This window comes from Cricetulus griseus, chromosome 3, assembly GCF_003668045.3.
Source record: "Cricetulus griseus strain 17A/GY chromosome 3, alternate assembly CriGri-PICRH-1.0, whole genome shotgun sequence".
NCBI lineage: Eukaryota > Metazoa > Chordata > Mammalia > Rodentia > Cricetidae > Cricetulus > Cricetulus griseus.
In genome coordinates this window covers 40,112,841-40,118,138 of record NC_048596.1, presented here as the reverse complement: position 1 = coordinate 40,118,138, position 5,298 = coordinate 40,112,841, and the positions used below count along the sequence as shown (strand labels likewise).

The 5,298-nt window shown below is 43.7% G+C and overlaps 1 long non-coding RNA gene across 2 annotated transcripts; it reads left to right on the top strand.

The window, feature by feature from the left end:
* Window positions 1–226: 226 nt before the first annotated feature.
* On the top strand, window positions 227–4,813 carry LOC118237991. 2 transcript variants are annotated; one of them, XR_004769022.1, is made up of 3 exons: window positions 227–435; window positions 680–902; window positions 3,456–4,813. It is a non-coding gene; the product is annotated as an uncharacterized LOC118237991 (long non-coding RNA). The 2 variants fall into 2 exon arrangements; XR_004769021.1 differs by having other exon boundaries at window positions 677–902.
* The last annotated feature ends 485 nt before the right edge of the window (window positions 4,814–5,298 follow it).

Here is a 5,298-nt window from a genome sequence, read left to right as displayed (position 1 = left end):
TTCAACACATGAATCTGAGGTAGAACCAAATTTTAGTCATTGAAGAGAGCTGCCCTGAGTTCTTCTGGAGCTAGAAGTGAAAGAAAAAAGGAGTACTGGAGGATATTTCCTTCCCATGACTCAGAAAATAGGAAAAAGAATCATCTGGGAGTATTGAGGTCACAAGGCCCTATGTCCAGGTCACAGTGCCTCTGTGACATAGTATTGGAGCCTGAGTATAGTAGAAAGAGCAAGAAAATACCAAGGAGAGGCCCCTCCTGTGATGCAAAAACCAATGGTTATTGTAACCCGATAGCAGGGGCAACTGAAACAATAAAGAGCTCTCCTATGGCAAGTCAAGGACAAAATAAACATTAGAGGCAGCAAGCATTCGGGGAGCATGCAGTCTCAGTGAAGTCCAGAGTGGCATTGGCAACCACAACAGGCAGCACCAGAGTGAGTCACTGGGATAGGGGAGGGTAGGGGAAAGGCTGCTCTCCCGATGGTAAACAACTAGAAGGTTTGGAGCCAAACCAGGAAATGCCAGAGTATCAACCTGTGGTTGCAGGGTGGATGCCTGGGCCCCACCACAGGACTGCTGCAGGGTAGTCTCTGTGGATAGAATCCAGAAAGTTCCATCTTAAGCAAGTTTTAAGAAGTCTTGTTTGTTTGTTTACTGCTTTGTTTTGTTTTAAAGCAGTAGAACCCAACAATGTGAGGAACCACAGCACTTCTCCTGGACCCTGACTTGGAACCCTGACTTCAATAGCAGCCTTCATCCAGCCTCAGCTCTCAAGAGCAATGCCAGTTAGGGGTTAAGGGAGTCTTTCCGGTTCATCTAGTGCTTAAGAAACACCATTTCAAACATGATTTGGGCAGCAGGACTCTAGATTCAACCAACATGACATGGGGACCATTTCAAGGTCTGTATCAGCTTCTCTCCATGGTCAGTTGCCCAAGAATGGACTTGCATGTTGAGCTAATCATACCTGTCCAAGCCTAGGGTAACAACTGGGAAGCACACAAACAGGAAGGGGAGGGCCCCTCACCCACAACATCCTTGGGCACCTATGCCTGTCCACACAAGGGCCTCTGCTGCCTTAACTAGACATACTTATTATTTGAAAATTATTTGAAAATTTTGTTATTGTTCTGTTCTTTGGTCTTGGTTTTATCGTATTTTGGTTTGGGTTTTTTCCACAGGAGTTTAATTGTTTCTGGGTTTGGGTGCTTGATTTGCTCCCCCCCAAAGTAACCAAGAGGGAAGGGAAATCACTTTGGGTCAAAATACAGAATTTTTAAAAATGAATAAACCGAGAAATTAATCTTACCCAAGTTTTAATTTTCCTTTCACGGGTGAAATTTTGCAAAACAGAGCTGGTATAATGAAGTACCATCTTAAGTCTGAACATGTAGAGTTCATCTAATTGTATCGTTGAGTTTTTATTTTTACCCAACCCCACCCTGCTTGTAATAGACAGTGAGAGAATCAATAAGCTGTATTGAATATTCTCAAAACAAAGCCATTGCACAATACAAGTTGTGTATGAAATGAAACAATAGGAGCTAGGCAAGGAAGTGTATTCGTTTTAGTCCTAAAATGAGAACCCTAGAAGAAGAATTTACCAGATCTCCAAAAAACACTCTCTTCCCATTCTTCCTGTGTTTACTGTTGTCATCTTATAGACTCTCACATTAGTTCTCTCTCCCTCTCTCTCCCTCCCTCCCACCCTCTCTCTATATATCTCTCTGTCTCTGACTCTCTCTTTTTCTTACACACACACACACACACACACACACACACACACACACACACACACACACACACACACTCCAAACTGAGAGCACAGTATTTTCAAGTTTCAGGACTAAGTCAAGCCCGTGGATGCTCAGCTCATTAACAGTGGTCTTTGGTTAAGGATTTAATTTCACTTGTGAGGAATGAGGCTTTTTTTGTTCCGCTGTTTGGTCAGTTGGTCGGTTTGGGGTGTTTTTTGTTTGTGTGTTTTTCCTCCTTCTCGTGATGATCCACCCACAGGGCCTTGTCATCAGTGACAAGCTCTGATTGGAGGTGGCAGACGGCCTTTGATTGGCTGGCTGTGTCCGAGTTCCTTCAGGGTGGGATATTGAGTAACACAGTTTCAGAAGACATGTAGTTATTCACGCTGTGATTAAAGTAAGGCACTGGCATTGCCCTCAGCTTTCCCAACACAAACATAAGAAGCATGAGTCAGTGCAGCCAGCTGCCCTGGGGTAGTACAGTGTTTGTTTCTTTTTTTGCCAATAAAATATGCCTGGGAGGACAAAGCAGCGGAGGCAGGAAACAGTGACACAGAATGAGCTGGGAAATTCCAGCTGCCCTCCTGCCCTACTTATAAGGAATAGATCTGAGTCATTTTTTAAGATGCAAACAGATGTTGAACTGGCTAACAAAATCCCATGCAAAATTTACCCTCTTAGGCTCTGGTTTCCTCTTTGGGGGTAGCGGGGCGGGGGGAGCGGGAGAGAAAGTATTATATTTCGACACCTGTATAGTGTTGTCAAGCAGGGTTTTGGAAGAATAGGCAGGCACACATGGTGTTTTGTTTGACTGTGCTGTTCCTTATGCCCTTGAAGTCAGCCTTCAGCTGACACGTCTTTCTGCAGAAGACAAGCTAGAGGAGAGAATGTGTCGTAGTTCAAGCTGTGGCTGTGAAGAGGTGGTGACCGGCTTAGAGACCCGGATTTACCAGGCATAAACATTAAATGTTAAATCCTTATGTGATCACCCAGTGTATGGATGTAGTGTCCTAGGTTCGACCTTGGATCTGCACTGAACAGGCAGGGGGTCATATTTATTTCCTTACTTGCAAAACCAAGAGCTTGGACCTGGACGGCTATTGCTTCCATTGCTGGTTTATAATTGAAGGATCAAAAAGAACTGAAAATATCTAACCACACTTTCTATCACCAGCAAAACTTTTTTTGAATCTCACCTATAGTAAGAATAAATACCTGAGATAGAAAATAATTTTGTTACAAATTTTGTCCCTCATGAGAGGGACAGGAGGCAAGGCTGAGAGAATATAATGGGTTAAGGGTACGATATAACATACATTGGTCTTACAAATAATTCCTTTTTTTAGCTCTGGTTGCTGTAGTGATCACATGAGCTCACCTCCTTAGACAGTTCATGGTGGATTATTATGCCCTACAGTAGTGTTGTTACCATTACTAATAAGGTAAGCATAGCGATGCAGTAAACACTGGGCAAAACCCTCCTACCTATTCAGGAACTAAGCTAAACATTAAACAGACACTGGAGTCAAAAGAGGTCAGACACAAAGATGACAATATTTACCCTTAAACCTGCTTGCTTGCTTTTCTTTCTCCTCTCTCTCTCTCTCTCTCTCTCTCTCTCTCTCTCTCTCTCTCTCTCCCCAATGATTTCAGAGTAAATATACATTGCTGAGACTTTTGTTTCCTTTATATTCAAGCTCTACGCTTCTTTTTAAGTGCTGGTGTCCCAATCCTCGAGAGAAAAATGTCTGATGTTTTGCGAAACCTCCACTAGTTTCTACCATCGGTGAAGAAGTAAAAGATGACACATATGCAAATCAACAAGATCAAGGACAGTGGGGGGGGGATTCAGTGACCCCAAGGAAGGGCAGATGGATGTGACAACCTCACTGTCAACAGCAACAGAAGCCTGACCTTGGGCTGTGAAGAATGTGGTCTCCTGACTGGTGGTTCCTGCTTGAGGCTGCCAAAAACAATCTCTGTTTACGCTTCAGAAGAACTGACTGCCCTTCCCTGACTTGAGTGTCTTTAGTATCCTAAGCTGTTTCAGACCTCTGCATTTTCTCATCCCTGTCCTTACCCTGAAACAAGTCATTAACTCCCTATACCTCTTCTTCTCCCTGTCCTTTCTTCTTACCTTCATGGCCTTCAATTCTCCCTCCGGTTACCTGCTGTTCAGGCACCGAGATCCACTAAGCCACCTGAATTTTCCTCTAGCTTTCTCTACCCCCATTCCGTGAACCCTGATATGTTCCCGACAGCCCTGTGGCATTGTGATGGCACAGGAAAGACTTCTGACCCCCCAGCCCCCTACCACATTCATCTTACATTAGTTCGGAGATTCTCAACTGTAGGAAATGTTGCCCTTTGAAGGACATTCGGCAATGTCTGAAGACATTTTTGTTTGTTCCTACTAGAATTTTGAGAACCTATTGGCTGCTGTAGAGTAGAAGCCAAAGACAGGAGTGCAAGAAAATCACAGGACAGCCCTCAACGGCTAAGGGTCATCTGGCCTCAAATAATACTGACGCTAAGGTTGTTAAGGTTGAGACAACACCCTGAGTCTTTGAAGCAGGGCCCCATTCAGCCAGTTCTAAGCCTAGTGTGGGCTGCTCAGTAGAAGTCCAACCCCCAAACTAGAAATCCAACCTGAAAATACCTCCTACATTGCTATGACACTGGTAATAAGTGATTTCACTTAAGTCAAAGAAAAGTCCAGATTCAGAGGTAGCAACTCACTCAGACAATCTTTCCCTAACACTGTCCAGCTCCCTCCCTGGTACTTCTCTTCTCTGCCGGGTGTCTGGTTGCTATGTGTACTGTTGATTTCAGTAGTAATTTGACCTTGGCATGATAAATCACACACCCCTCTGTTTATTCTTGACCTTCATTCCATTTCATTTTAACGAACATCTCAATTACTAGGCACTGTGTAGAGAATTGCAAGAATAAAAATATGACTGAGATAAGGCTCGTCCTGCCTGGAAGTGCTTGGGGAACAGCAGAAGTGGGAGGGGAGCACAGTTCTGTCTTCTTTAGCATGTTTCAGAGGGAAAGCCTTTGCTTTGGGTCTTCAAGTACATTGATTAAAGAGTTTGAAAAAGCATACGGTGTGTTATTTCCATGTCTGGAATCTGCCCAGCTTGTTAATAACTGCTATCCACTAGGACTGAAGCTTTAGCTTAACATCTCAGTGACCCAGTTTCTAGTTCTCCATAGGTCCTAGCTAGAACCAAAGAATTCACTTATCTGACATCCTTTCTGCGCTGGTGATGTTGATGTTACTTTTATTGTTGTTGAATATGATGATGATGATGATGATGATGATGATGATGATGATGATGATGGTGTTGATGGTACTGCTACTGCTGCTATTTCTGCTACTGTTGTTCATAATTATGATGATGGTGGTGATGTGGATGGTGCTGCTGCCGCTGCTGCTGTTAATACTGATTCTATTGTATCTTCTCGTAGTACCGAGGACCACCACTTTAGTATGTACATCTAGCTAACTCCTTGCCTGACCAACACACAATTCCC